Source organism: Helicoverpa armigera, chromosome 7 (genome assembly GCF_030705265.1).
Source record: "Helicoverpa armigera isolate CAAS_96S chromosome 7, ASM3070526v1, whole genome shotgun sequence".
Lineage (NCBI taxonomy): Eukaryota > Metazoa > Arthropoda > Insecta > Lepidoptera > Noctuidae > Helicoverpa > Helicoverpa armigera.
In genome coordinates this window covers 371,872-386,567 of record NC_087126.1, presented here as the reverse complement: position 1 = coordinate 386,567, position 14,696 = coordinate 371,872, and the positions used below count along the sequence as shown (strand labels likewise).

The window sequence follows — 14,696 nt, the reverse complement described above, 5'->3', positions numbered from 1 at the left end:
TGGTGCGCCGCGGAAACTGGCTTAACCTTAAAGTAATAACATGCTAAACTTGGGTTCAGTAAATTGATTTGGATGGGTTCCCGGCGCCCTACAAACTGTTTGATAAGAAAACTTTTGCGCGTGAAAGTAATGATGTAAAAACTTAGCCAACGATTATTGTATTATAACACGTGCGAGAGAGCCCGTTTTATGAGTACTTTAGAGATAATTCTATTTATATGATCCTTTAAAAGTACTTTAACGTTTATGGCGTTTTATCAATTTTATGTGCTTTTAATGCGAATTAAGTATATTTTAATTATCATTCGCCTGAATTTCCGCCGCTCACTGCCTTATCAGGTTAGGCGAAATATAGATATGACATTGCACATTTTTGTTATTTTAAATGTACCAAAAGCATTTACTGGTATTGTTCGTTAAACTATATACTAATTCATTTGTGTTCTCTCGGGGTCAGCATTGTTCTAAGTAATTGGACATGGTCGCAAGAAGTCCGACTATTGCCTGACCTTTGTAACCTTTAGCAAGTGAAGTTGTGTAGTGTTGGATTATAAATTACCAGCCGATTCCCAGTTACACCCGCGCGTCCCGAGAGAACAAGTAGCTGATAAAATATATCCTTTGTCACTCACAAATTACGTAGCTTTCTGTTGGTGTATCCTTTTTTTAAAATGAGATTCAGTTGACTGATCCGGGATTTACCCCTAAAACCTCACAAAGTTGCAAAATTTATCTGTTTAAAATATTTGTTGTTTTTACGTCACAACTTTTCTATTACCTCTGTAAAACTTTGGAGTTCAGGTTTTAAGAAGTAACTTTGTGGAATTACTCCTTTGTGTTTTATATTTTTTCTTTTATGTCGTGAACATTTTTCCCCTTTTTTGAAGTTCAACAGTTAAAGGGGTTATTTAATTTACTGGCGCGAGTACCTTTGGTATGTGTAGTATGTGAATACCTACGTTTTTTTCCGATTTTGGTGATGAAAATGTGAGTTAAGTAAATAATTGTAAAGTAATTTTTTACCTGTAAAAATTCTAGGTCTGAATCCCAGTAATGATGTAACACAATTTACATCAAACATTTAGTATTCCTGTTTGCTACGAGCTACAGCGTAGCGCTACGGCGTAGGCAATTACGCAAATAGCCGATGGACGGAAATTGCGCGTCACATCCGACTGACCTTGTACGTCTGGCGGCGGATTAAATGATCCATATGTAAGTCATATTTATTTAATATGTGTTTATGTAATCAGCAATCAAGATAGAAATAATGGGGGTTTCATGAAATCCTTTTTGCATAGTTATTTAAATTGTCCATTTAGATATTTTCGTGATGATGATTTTTTTAATGATATACACACGTGCATCCTCTGGTACATTGAAATTCAGGTCCTAATCAAATTCACCATAACTTAACATCATCATCAGAATTTACTTTTATGTCTATAAAAACCACTCACTATTTGCATACAAATTTCACCAGCAATAGATAAACTGAGTCATGCTCAATGCCGCGAGACATGTTCAGTGTTGTTGCTTAGAAAAGAAGATACGAATAAGGAGCTATAATATCTACTTAATTAAAACATTTATCGGACCTCAACCAATGCAGCCAAGCGATATATCGTGAAAAACGTCGAGGCGACATCTCGATAGAATATTTGATGTGTCTGGCAACTGGCAAGGCTGGCCTGCCATTTGGCACTGCGTCGCTGCCACTTGCCAACTCACACGTAACCGTATGAAGTTACTTCATACTGGGTTAAGTGTACTTTCAATTAGTCATGCCACTTCACATAACTGAGGTTCAACTTAATGTGTTTACGTGACTTTTGTTTTTATCTGTTTTTGTTTTGGGATGGAAGCATCTTTTTCATGTATCTGTAAGTGTGAATCTATCCTTCAGATATAATAATCTATTCTTCTTTCCACACGCGGATAAATATAGTCTACGTCATCCGGGGTAAGTATAAGTCCACAACAGTTAAAGAAATGTTCAAATCAGTTCAATCATTTTCTAGCCTTCAGGGGGCTCTAGTAGAGTAGTTGAGAAAGCTTCTTTTTTTGGTACTAAAGCAATAGCGATTTATAGGTGACATATAAATTCGTATAATTTACGTTAAACGTTTGATTTTTCCCATTACCAAACAACGTATAAAGCACTATAAAGTAGTAGTTACATAACTCGTGAGTACCATCACGGCGCGCCTAATAGCCGCATAAAGATCAATTTATCGGTAATATCGTACGTACAGACTTACATATAGCTATGTAGCTCGGCTTCACTTGCTAACTATCGAGCGTGTTCAACATGTTAAGCAGTTGCTGATTGACTGTATGATATCAATCGTGAATAAACAGAGATTGGATATATATCTTGTGAATATATTCAGTCATATTGCAAATGATAATCGTAATAGACATGAAGCTAAATATTGTTGGTATTGGTTATAGTTATAATAGCTATATAAACCAAATACCAAAGGAAGGCTGCACGTATTTTATTTCTCACAAAGCACAAATCTCTTGTTACCCAAGCAGGTTATATCGACGCGGCATTCAAGTCACTACTTCAAAACACAAAGACTGCATTCGTGTTCCGTATCAGGTCGACTGAAGCCAAAGATATTACATATAGTGGAGCGCGCACCGCTCGCCGTCCCTCGGGCATACAGCCACTTGAGCCACTTCCAGACCCAATTTCACTTTCCTATACCCATTATAAAATCTCTGAAGGCGCACCTCATATAAATTGCATGAAAAGGTATATGCGGTCGGCCTCGGCAAACTTCGGAAGTCTTCGGTCGAAGTCGGCACGAAAGCCCGGGTTATTTCCATAATAAATGACTTATTAAAACGGAATTCATTTTGAGTGCGAAAGAAAAATATGAGGGAAATACTGAAATACTTTAGCGTACGGCAGCCCTTGCGATAGGGTTGTTAGACTTTATACGGTGACGGAGATTGAGTACGTTGAAAGTTTCATTGAATAAACATTCCTACATAATTTTTCATGTTCGTAGGTGAATATGAGTAATGTATAAGATTAAATTACTTGATAAAAGTTACACTGATTAGTAAAATGATATTTTTTAATCAATGTAGATTGCAAGTACCTATGTACTTATTGTTGTATCTCCGTCACAGTAGTATGCTGAAACCGTAGCTAGATAATACGAGTATATTACTGCTAGTATAAAATAGTTCTATATTTCATCAAAACATTTACAGAGAATTTCAAAAATAATTTGATATTATTGAGACCAAAATAGAGCGTAAAAGTAAATTGATATTACTGTTACGTTAGCTCATAAAGTAGATATCAATATAAATAAATTGAATGTCAATACGCACATTTGAAATTCAATTTACGTAGAAAAAAGTACGGGTGACATATTCGGTTAAAAGGCACCTTTGTACCAAGGTGATCTGAGTGTAAAATTCATGTAAAGCACTCGATAGTAAGGTGCCCGCCACAGTTACTGTACCTCTGGGAACATTGTGCATTAGTGGTCGACTATATCTAATGGCCAATCCCACTTTATTGCCAATGAATTGTTAAAACTACTGATTAACTTTGTAGCTACGTTTTTGGGGTTAATGTAGTTAGGTTGCGTATTTTGTGTAGTTTTGGGTTATTTGTACTTTTAGAGCCCCGAAACACTGACATCTTAGTCTATCGACAGACATTTCATAACTATTAATTGGCACCTTGTATTTTTATTTATTCTATTATGTAAAAATAACAGAAAATTATTTAATTATTATTATTATAAATTATAAAATTATTATATTACATTTTGATTAGAACTGAATTATTCTATAACTTGATAGCCTGCTTCGATATAATTCTGTTAAAGTATTTAGGTACCTAACCTACTTCAATTTAAGTACAAACAATTTATTTCTGGTATCTCCTCGATCGCACTCCTGTCTTACTGCAATAGTATGCAGGTGCAATTAATATGAACATTTCTTTGTTTTAATTATATTCTAATTAGCAGTTCGCGTTTGTAGCAGTAGTTGGTAGTGGCGTAGTGCGCTGCAGTAAGTACTGAGTCTGCCGGCCTTGTCGAGCCTGTAATTAAAAACTATAAATAAGCCACGGCGCATTATGCTTAGATTAGGCCCCAGTTTATAGCGGATTTTATAAGTAGCTCAAGTTGCTTTAATATGGAAGAGCTTATTTAGAGTTTACCGCATAAGCTCTAAATAAGAGTTTGAGTTTGAAATTATAATCAAAATAAAGCTGTAAGAATTTTATTAAGAAGCAGTGGATGAAATTATCTTTTAAATGGTTAGATTAGTTTTTAAAGAGTTAATAACTTACACAACAGTTTTTTTTGCAATGACAAGTTTTAGACGAATATAATTTTCTTTCTTAAAAAATAGATTAAAACGAAATCATTAAAAAAAAATTGTAAATAATCTACATAATTTATTGTGAGTTTGTTAACGATATTTCAGTTCCTTTTGCCTACATAATTAAGCCAGGCAGTTTGATCGCTCTATAATTACACTTTGTGATGTAGATTACACTGCAATTACTCCGCATACTAAATCCTGCACAATTGAGTATGCAAGCGATGACACACATAACACATTGGCTACACAACACAATACAAATGACGCATTCACGGAAACACACCCTAAATGTGTAACAACTCTAATGAACACTGTCCACCAGTGGGCGACTGATGGACAACTGATACGCCACGTATGCTAATACTCGCAGTAATTGCAAGCGGAGCCGCGGTGAATATTAATTATTTCAGTATTCCATTTAACTAGTTAACTGGAATGAGTTTTCGGGCTCGGCGGTGCGTTTTTGATTAAACTGAATTATGTTTAAAATATGGACGTGATTCATGTGGTTTTGCTCGTTACTGCGATTTCAGAATAAACTTTATACCTCTATGTTTCAGTATTATTTTGGTAGAATATTACAAAAGTTTTACTATATTTACCTAAGCTTTATGAAAACATTTGTTCTGTACATGTTTACACGTCACTCTGATATTAGATTGTTTCACCTTTTATTGGTGAAGATTTATGTATTTACTTATAAGACAATAATGTAAAACTTTCGGTATCATATCATGGTTGCAAAGTCATCTATCAGTCCTCCTGTCAGTAACTAGACAGTTTAAGCTTACTTATTGCTTTCTTTGGGCCGAGAATTTCATACATAACTTATATTACCTACATGCTTTTATTTTAGCAAACATGAACAGTTATTAACTTATTCCTGTTCATTCTTGTTTCATTGCACCATGTTTTCCCATCTTAAAGCACGTTTGGAATGCTGTTAAGTTATTTAAACTTTATTTTAATTTGTCGTCAGCACAAAAGAGCAGTCTATTACTTTACATTATTACGCATCTATTATTTTCATGGCAAGTATGCAAATATTTCCCGGGAAACGTTTTCATATACAAAAGCACGCTCTTTCTTTACTTTTAAAGAATAATAATAAGCGCTTCTGAGAAGCCGGCACGCGCTCGTTGGGCGTCTTCTAACTCAAAACGTAATTTCTGGAAAAAATATCATGTTGCACGTGCTCAGTATTTTGTTAAAACATTATTATTCTCACTTGTTTTCTTATTATATTCTGATTTATAGGCGCATTTTGACAAGGTTATATTTATTTTTGTGCAACAGTAATCCCGCAATACATGTTGCTATATTTATGCAATACGTTAGTACTTACAACCCATAAGGAAAATACCCGTAATGTCAAATATATGAGTTTAATTTTATAGCAGAATCTTTTAAAAAATACGTGTGCAGACTGAACGATCCATTTATTGAGCAATATTTCATTTTTGGTCTTTACACGAGCGCGGAGTGCCTGCTTTACATTCCGCTCCGATTCTGCAGTAAAAGCATTAAATGCACAGATTTAGCAGTCAGCGCTGCTTGCTCGTGCTGCTTCAATATCAACAGATTACAGCTTTATCCTTTTAATTCCATCGCGGAGGAAATTACTGAAAATTCACGGAGAAGCAAAATGAGTTAAAAGCTTTGCGATGAATGGGGCTCTAATTTCGGCTGTTTAGCCTAAAATATTTTGGGTTAATGATTTAAGGAAAATTAACACGCTTTTATACTAACATCTTTTAATGATGATGCGGCATTTTTGTGAATTTGCCTTAAAAATCTTTTGAAAATCAAATGTACCTAAATATTTCAGAAAGAATCTTTGCCTAGAGAGAACTTCACTAGTACATTGAAAGAGCTCACTAAATTCCCATTGCGCTGTGAAGCAGTTTGAGATATTTTTGTAAAACGATATTGTTCGGGAACGGTCCCCGGCCGGTGATTGTCACGTCATATTGCAAATTGTTGCTGAATATTTACAAGATATCTGTTGCTTTGTTAAACGAACACGAATTTTTCTATTGCCTTCGTGTTTAGACTTCTTTTGAGTTACAACAACTTGAACGATAAAATTTAATTGTAAGTAGTTAACTTAAGGATGGTAAAATTATGCAATGAATATCGAAAAAAAAATTGAACTTTCGAAAAAGATATCAAATAACTTCCCTTTATAAACTTTCAATGATCAAAAAATCAGGTCTAGTACTTTGTCAACTTTCAACCAGGCTTCCCAAATTGGCTTATTTTATTCTGGTTCCAATTTAAAGTTACGTTATAAGCACTCAGTAAGCCTTTACAAACTCTTTCGGCTCACCTATTCGCTGTAACCTTTTCAGCCTATTTCCTGGCACAAATAGGCTGTGTGCACAGTGGAGGCTTTTCACTATATTCCTCAACTTCCTCACTTCGCCAACGTGATATTAGTTTAGCGTGGTTCCTGGCGCTAACTCGGTCAGATGGGGTGATGCATCTATAATCTTGTTTTTCACCAACTTTCTATTGAGTTATTAGTTTCTGAAAGAAAATGAAGTCTGAAAAATGAATTAGTGGACACCGTGTGACATGGTTTATAAAAATAATATAACAAGATATTCATCTTTCCTGAAGGGTCTGATGCCTCAATAAAAAGACTATTTCGATAAATTGGAAAACCAACGTGAGAAAATGAGCAAGACTTTTAAAATAAAATGTGAAAGTCTAAACTTATGCATTTATGTAAAAACAATATCCTGAGTTTATTTTGTTATGAAGGACCGCTTTAATATTCAGAGGGACGAATCGGCAGAGTCCTTGAAGACTGATATTGACTTTGTAAGAACCTTGCGAAAAATATATTTTGTCTTTTCTCGGAAAATGCTCGTCAATATTAAATACGTGAGCTTTTCCGATGTTCGTTTTAGGCATATTTCTGGTTAATTTCTCTAAAATTTTAGGTAATAGATAGCCTTTCTATTTTACTACTGGTTTCGTTTCTGATAATCATAAATTGGTATGCATTTATTAATGACTTTTGCTCAAAAGATCGATTTCCTTCACGTATAAAATGAAAATGTTATACGTAGGTATGTCGCGATGAAATAACAGAGCTCGCTCGCTAACAATGAAATAAAAATGATGATCCGGAAAGTTTCCGATGTAAGTCGACGGCGGATGAAAGAGCTTCATGCCGTCGCCGTCGCTGCGAACATTTGTAATTAATGTTTCCTTCCCGAGCGGACACAACACAATGTTAAATAAATTCAACCAACACAAAGGCTAAACGGGGTTAAACGACAAACCATTTAAAAGTTATTTTTTTAATAACGTTTCGGGTCGAACCGAGATTCTGATGAGCTTACTCGCTAATTATTAGGTCGATGCCTCATAATCTTGTTATTCCGGGTCGCAGGCAAGCTGGTATGTTAAGTAGGATACTTCAATAAGTAGGCATTCATTTTTGTCTAAGTCTTCTGTGACCGCGTGGTCTGACAGCCATTAGGCAACACCCCTTCTTTATTGTTACCCACCCTAGAGACAATGTAACGATTTAACAAAGGGAGTCGATAGGTCGACGTAAAGTCGGTCCGAAGGCACAAGTCACTATCGGCCCTAAATGTTGGAATTACAAGATCCATGATTAGTAAGTCGTGTAGTATCTGATTCAGTGGCTCGGGTGTGGCGGCGCGAGGGGCGAGCGCGGGGGCTGGCGCGGCGGGAGGGGGGGCGGCGACGGTGCTCCTTATTTTATTATCGCCTTCCTTCCTACCCGCGCCCCTCGCCCAGCCGCACCGCAGCGCGCCTGCGCACAGCCCCCGCCCGGCAACTGTAAGGCATTACAGTAAATACTCCATCTACGTTTTTCTGACTCATGTTCGGGATTATTAACTATTCATTCTGTATCATAGACCTAATGTATTCATCTTATCGCTACGAGCCTCTGTTGGCGAGATCATCATCATAAACCTCGCTAGTCTGCTTCGGACACGTGGTGGGTGTAGTTTGGGATAACTGGATGAGCCGCTAGCTGAGTGGGGTGTTTGCTTCCCAAACATATTGTGTTCACGTACAGGCTCTTGTTTCACTCTAATTCGATTTGGACGATTTCTTCGTTGTCATCCAGTTTTCATTTAATCCTGAAATAGAAAATACCTCTGTTTTGTCCTCGTTTTCCCAGATTTTCGTCGTTATGTGTTACATTTTACTTTATATTTGGAAATGTTTATTGCAATCATTTCAATGTGAGTGGTTAATAGTTTATGGTTGATAGCTGATAGCGGCTTAATTACAAACACTAAGTATTCCTAGAAAATACTTTGTCTGTATCTATTTAAAACAAACCGCGCGATAACATTATAGCATCATAAATACTTTACTCTTTTATTCAGTACACTTTACACACTTCGCATGCATTAATATGAATTTTTGTTTAATAGCGTTGAAATACAAAATTCAGTAAAGTGTCAGGCCATAAATTGGTAAAAATATATTTTATACTGAGATCTTTTCATGACTCAGAGAGTAATTCACGTCGCAGGCATAGATTGGCATAGATTGCTGTCTAACAGATTCGTAGAAAATCGTACAATGTTGTGCAGATTATTTAACTGAATCTTCAAGTTAAATGAGAAAATGAAAACTCAGTGAAAAAGGAAACCCTGTCCTTATTATTATATTTCAATCAGAGCGTGAGTCATGCGTGGGCGCAGGCGCCTCATAATATGTCTTATTAAAGTTCTACCCACGCTAAACTTGCAAGCTAAGTAAAACAATAGAAAAAGATTCTAAGAACTATTCTTACTTTGCACTTTCTCCAATCATTACTATATTCTCCAACAATTTTAAGTTAAGTATAATGTAGTTTATACATTAGATTTCGTTCCTACATTTATACCTTAACTGCTTTGGGAAAATTCAGCTATTTTGAGAATCTCAGTGATTTAGGAAAACCGTCGCGATTTCTAATCTTTATTGAAAGGATGTTAACCCAAAGAGACTGCAGACAGATTAAAGTTTTGTCTTAACCCGTTTAATCACAATGCGGATAAATTCTTCGAGTTCTTGATAGGGTCGATGATCTCTTTACATTATCATTGTTCTCCAATAATTCCATAAATTTCAATTGCTGATATTTAGGCTCTTGAATCCAACAGTGGCCATGACAAACAAAAATATTGCGTAAAAGAAGCCTCACATTGCATTATCATAGTCAAGTAAGCCAATCTCACTTAAAACTGTACCTTCCGTGTTATTTGTTGTATAATCTCGTTTGACACATTATTGTGAACTGCGCCAGCTCTAAACTTAGCCGGTTCGTGTCAAACGTCCAGTTTACCCTGACATCTTGAGAAATGGCCAGCTCTCTGCAGTCCAGTCTCGAGTGAACAATGCAGGGGTCAACTTATAATTGATGGTGTAACTGAACATTTCATAGGCTTCACGTCCTCAAACTACACTCACACATGCAAATTGTGCCAGTGTCGGTTACGCCCTTTGAATATTTACCTGGTTGGTTGAACGAGGCTGCGAAATTGCTTCGCTTGATCATTTATTCTCGCATACAAGATTGATTAGTTAAGACATAAGATGTTCTCAGATAATTTTAGACCATTACAAAGAAATGTCTTCTTTAGGTTATACGAAAGACTCTTCTTTTCATGTTTACACATTGAAACGCGTAATGTTATCAAAGTACATAATCAAAAGGTCACTGTGTCACCAACGCATTAACGGAATTAAAGTAAAACAGACAAACATGTCAATACATCAATGTAAATTGACCCGAAACGTCCACACAAAGCGAGAAATGTTTTCATCACTGCCCGTCTACCGTCACGTGTCAAAAGGTCGTATAAGTATATCACGTAGAGTGTACATAAGCCCTTTGCACTTAAGGAGAAATATTGCCTAATGTTATACAGAGTAGGATATAAGCTAGATATACAACATAGGGGGAATATTAAACAGTGCTTCTAGCGTCCTAAAATAAGGCCGGAGTGGTGCGTGGCTTTTGGCATAATAGGCCGCTTGGCTGGCGCCTCTGGCAGCCTCTATGCGCGCATTTGCCAAACAGTTTTTTTCTTAATTGCCAAGCCTTTGTCTAGATGTAGATGTTGTTGGCACCGCGTCGTGTGCACTACGCTTTTTGTTCGAGCAAGCTTGCTCTTGTTGCGCACTACCTTTACAGTCTCGTGCTGCAGTATAAGGGGCGTTTTGGAAAATACGTAGTGGCTGAAGATGTACTGCATATTGTTGCTTACTAATTCATGAGCTTGTACAACTTGTTTCAGCAACGCAACGTGGGATCAAGTTTTCTTTTTCTAGGATAAATTACGATTGTATTGTTACCATTTTACTATGTACAATCCAATAAGCAATTACAACAATATAGAATTAAATAATCTCGTCCAACTGTAATCGAGTTCCAATCGATACAGAACCCAATATAGCAACAAAAACAAATAGCCGACTACGGCAAGTAGCGGTGAAGCCACATTTAGCCGAGTGTCCCGACCTTGTCTCTCGTAAGAGCCACCTGAGGACAATCGATTTAATTAAGTCCGGATTGGTCCATGAATTATGTAGTCCGACCCGCGTGATAGTCGCGTTATAGGCTAAACGATGCCACTCTATGACGTATAGATGACCCGACATTTGAATATGTGCACAGGGATGGCTGGGTTTACGATTAAATTATATTAGGCCTAAGAACACTATTTTGGAGTCTATCTTACACTTTATAACTTAGTTACGATGTGCAGTTTTGTAGTTCTTTTTTCAATCGCAAATTAGCTTTATTTAAGCTTGGCTTTGAATGTTTCCGAAAGTAGCTATCTTAAAAGTATTTCGAAGAAACACAATGACTTGAGAAATCAACCCCACATTCCATTAACCCATTTCCCGTACACGTACATATACACACATACATACATACGTGACACTACACTCTGTACCGTTTTCAACAAAATCCCTTTCTTGTGTCCTTTGATACAAACAGATAGGGGTTTCATTAAATTAACTGCTAGCTAAGTAATTCGTCCTTCAAAGGAATGTCGTGGAATTTTGATAATGCTTTCGCGGAGAATTTGCGTAACTATTGAGTTGCGTGCCGCGGCGTAGTTGCGATGTTGCGGCGACGCAGATATACTCCCTGCGAGGCAATATTGCAGATATATTGCTGCAGTGAGTGCTGCTGGGAGCCGCGGCCTGCGCCTGACAGCTCCACATCAATTTACATCAAGGCCGAGCGAAGCAGTTTCGCGTTGTGAACGTGAAACTGTACAAGTAGTCCACCTTGTAAGCGTCTTCACCTTGACCCGAATGTCGTGCGATTAGTTACACGCGTAACTAGTTGATTTCAGTCATTACCATAATTGTGTAAGATTACCCCAAATTGATATAAACTTTACTGAACGTACAATAATGTCGTGGGCGGCGTGAGAGCGGCGCGCCACATTTTACTAAAACTTTTCACAGCAATGAAGGCTTTACAAAGCACAAAGACAGTTTCGTGTGAAATCCGGGAACACAATTAAATTAGCTTTTCCAGGCGGAATTATTTCACGTGCATTTAAATTAGTTGCATTGTGTTGGGCGAGGCGCGGGCGACTGCGGTTTGTACAAATAAGTCCGGGCGCACACCGGAACACGCGCCAGTTTATTTAGCGTGAGCAATTTAACTTTTGCACCGAAACTTATAACGCGCGGCAAAGCGACTCGCTTTAATTTAAATATTCAGTAAATCAGTTAGTGTGTGCCGGCCGAGTTCAATATTAAATGTAGTGTCGCTCGGCTTCGCTGGAAACTTCCTCATGTGAAATGGGACAATGTTTTACCGTGTTCATGTATAATGTCGGTACTCTTACGTGTGTGTGTTGAATATTTTATTTAGCTTTAAGTGCTGCGTTGTATTCATTACTGGTATTATGTTAATGGCCCATTAAAACTTGGCGTTAACTTCTAAGGATCTATAACTTCTTTAAAGTATTCTGTTCTTTGTTTCGAAATTGACGGCGATGATCAAGTATACAACATCCATTTTTGGAAAAAACTCACAAAAAACTGAATCAAAATCCAAAATTTCTCGCCTATAAAGTCTACTTGTAGAAAAGTTTAAATAAATAGTAGTGAACAAAAGGCGTAGTTTTTCATCGTCAGCGGCGGGACACGCGGAGTTGAAACAAAAGGCTAACGAAGATTTAGTTGTAATGGCGGCCAGTGCGGAGTATATTTATTGCTGGCCGTATATACAGGCAGAGACAATAGATGACGTCACCTTGCGTGAGCGGATGATTGAGCGATTGCATTACTGCCCATTATGGACGATGCGTAGGGTTTCTTGCTGTGTGGTATCTTGTTGAAGATCTTTCGTATCCGTACATCGTGTTATGTTTTATAGTTGGAAAATGTACCTAACTTTAATAATTGAATGTCTCATTATAGTATCAATTCTTTTACTAGTTCAGAAACGTTATGTAGCACGATCACGTTATATAGGCTTTGTTTTGATGACTCAGCAAGTCAGGACCAGCAATTATAAATGTATAGTTTGAACGTGTTTTTCCTTACCGCAAAAGTCTTATAATGAAGTACGTTAGTTAATTACAACGATAATAATCCCCCCAAGTATTGGCGTGGCCATTAAAGCGGCGTGTTATGCAAATGTACGGCGCATGCCATTTAATATGCTGCGCGGCTCCTGTCATTATACAATTGCTTTCAATGACTTTTAATTTATTCACAAATACCCCTTTGTTGGCCGCCATTTTGCTAACGTTTTTAATTTGCTGCTGAAAAGGAAATTTCTTTTTACAGTAATATTGGCGTAGGTATTGAATCGGTCGCGTTCCCTACGCGGGGTTTGCGAATCCCATTTTATATGTAATAGATTTTTATTGAAATGTAACGTAAATGTTAAATGTGAAATAAAACGTAGAGAATACAAACGAGTTGATTACATTCAATTCTCGTTCAAAATTGTGCTCTAAAATAGTTGATTGCCTGAATAATTCCAAGTTTGTAATTGCGGTTGCTGAATTTCAGCTCCAAACTGAAACAGAAAGAATATTTCGTTCTATTTTAATAAAACGTTGTATATTTGCAGAGTATTTCAAATTAAAGCGGGATAGTTATACAAAACAGGAGTAAAATCCCCGGTGGGAGCATTAAGGGAGTTTAATTAAAAGCAAGAAAACCTCATAATTAGAGGAGACTGTAGGTTTTGCCGCGGGTTCGCTCAGGATGCGGCAGTAATTGCTCGATAAGGACCGTCAAACTGTCGTTACCGTCTCGTACGGCCTTCTCATGTAGGTGTACTAATTGACCCAGACCGGTAGACCCAGGGAATACCTGCGACAATGTTCTGCAGTGTTACTTCCGATGTAGGAATACCTTTATCTTTGAACATTCCTACATGTTTTCATCTGCACACCTATTAAAGTATTGAATCTAAATAACCCTTTAGCGTAGTGTGTACATAATTGATTATTTAGGTACTTAGAACTTAAAATTGTTCTCAGACATTCCTGAAATTACCAAACGAAAGAAATTGTGAAACTGTGTACCTAATTATATATAACACATGCTATGTAATTGGTATGCGAGAATATATTTCACTACATAAGTGGCTCATGTTTGGCATGTAGAGCAACTGTCTAGCCGTAACATTTAGATGCGCCACCGTCGTAAATCAAAATGGAAATCTAAAGAGAATGACCAGCAGTTTTGTAAGTATCGCAGTGAACCATGTAAATCTATAGTTGTATATCTTTACGTATCTTTCAGGAAACTTCCGTAGTCGATACTTCACGATGACTTTTCCTTTCACTTCCTGAGTCACGAAATTAGCCTAATTGGCGCTAATATATCTTATTTTAAAGTTAACTTTGTAAAATCGGAATAGATTTCCGAACTTTATTGAAACTCGTACAGTATTAATGATGAACTGAACGATAATTACAGGGTGAGCGAGTCGATTATTTGTGTGGAGCCGATAACATGACCGGTTATTAATAACCGTCGAGTTATCGTATCGTTCGCGTGGCGTGTCGTGTCGTGTCGTGTCGTGGCGTGGTGTGGCGTGGCGTGGCGTCGGCCGCTCCTCGCTCAGGACATCATTCCGCAGTCCGCATTGTTATTCATCGCCGACCTCCTTTGTGACGTTTTAGGAGCATGCGATGCCGCATCCTGCCTCCCGCTCGCACGCGTGCCGTGCCGCGCCCCGCAACTGAGATGGCAGATGTGGTGCGTGAGTTTTGCGCTATGAGCTTGTTCTGGAGTCCTTCGCTCCGTCCCTCTCTGGCTCAGCTTTCCCGCTGCGTGCGAGCGAGAGCGCGGACTAG

General features: G+C 37.5%; 1 protein-coding gene across 1 annotated transcript in view; it reads right to left on the bottom strand.

The window, feature by feature from the left end:
- Positions 1-4,528: 4,528 nt before the first annotated feature.
- The window catches only part of LOC126056057 (organic cation transporter protein), a 173,010-nt gene continuing 162,842 nt past the window's right edge, over positions 4,529-14,696 (bottom strand). The window contains exon 7 of the mRNA XM_064035533.1: positions 4,529-4,538. The gene's annotated coding sequence lies outside the window, so the exon portion shown is untranslated. The remainder of the gene's footprint in view (positions 4,539-14,696) is intronic.